Source organism: Jaculus jaculus, chromosome 5, assembly GCF_020740685.1.
Source record: "Jaculus jaculus isolate mJacJac1 chromosome 5, mJacJac1.mat.Y.cur, whole genome shotgun sequence".
Classification (NCBI taxonomy): domain Eukaryota; kingdom Metazoa; phylum Chordata; class Mammalia; order Rodentia; family Dipodidae; genus Jaculus; species Jaculus jaculus.
Genome location: NC_059106.1, coordinates 113876799 through 113877742, shown reverse-complemented (window position 1 = coordinate 113877742; position 944 = coordinate 113876799). Strand labels below are relative to the sequence as shown.

The following is a 944-nucleotide window of genomic DNA, read 5'->3' as shown; positions in this document are numbered from 1 at the left end:
TGCCTGAGAGTTCATTCAGGGGCAGCATGACCAGGGTTCTCACTCACCTGGAACAAGCTCTGGCTGTGCTTGAAATCCACTCACACCCAACATACATGTCCCTAACACCTCCAACTCGACTACTTTCTCAAGCCCTCTCTACACCTAGCATTCCTATGATGCTCACCATGTTGCATTGACATGGTAGACACTGGTGGGCCCCAGGGCTCAGAAGTACAGGGTTTATCCCCCTGACTGCGAGAAGCACGAGGGGAAGGCCTCAGCTGTCAATCTCCTTCTTGTAGTCCATTGGCCGCAGACAGACACTTCACCTAAAGCTCCCTTCCCCATCTTCTGAAGGAGGTCCACATCCCATGACCAACTACAGTGGGAGCACAAAGCCCCACCCATCCCCAAGTGTCATCTTGCTGTGTTTCCCCAATGTTGGCTTCCCCACTGCATAGTCAGGAATCTGCAGCATTACCAAGATGTCATCATACACTCCTCTCTCTTTAGCAGCTTGCTGAGGATCCTCTGGCGTCTTAAGTGAAGCTGTATTGCAGCTCATCTACTGTGTCTGCCCTAAGCTACTCTGGCCTTTCCCTTTCCTTGGCAGGTTGGTCACAAAAGAAGTGCCCATCAACCTTTAGCACACCAGTCTCGGTCAGAGATGGTTTCCCGGGGAATTCCTTCTGCAGCAGCTGCCCACAGGGTGCACAGCTTAGCCATCACTGACACTTTCTCCTCCTCGCCCATGTCTCAGATCCACCACTACTGCATGCTGCTGCTACTGCCCTAGGTCACCTTGCTCCTTGCCCTCTTCCTCCATCTTTTATTGCAGTCCCTGGATCCACATGCGTTTTCCATAACAGCACTTGCCTCTCCAAAGCCGCCCTGGAACTCTCTTGCCTTACAATTCATCATGATTGCCTCAAGGACCTCCACTCTCTGAGTCAGCTGCCCCA

The 944-nt window shown here is 52.4% G+C and overlaps 1 non-coding gene across 1 annotated transcript; it reads right to left on the bottom strand.

Annotated features, from left to right (window-relative positions):
• Positions 1-395: 395 nt before the first annotated feature.
• Positions 396-482, bottom strand: LOC123461276. The gene has a single exon (XR_006637563.1). It is a non-coding gene; the product is annotated as a small nucleolar RNA SNORD55/SNORD39 (small nucleolar RNA).
• Between the last annotated feature and the right edge of the window lie 462 nt (positions 483-944).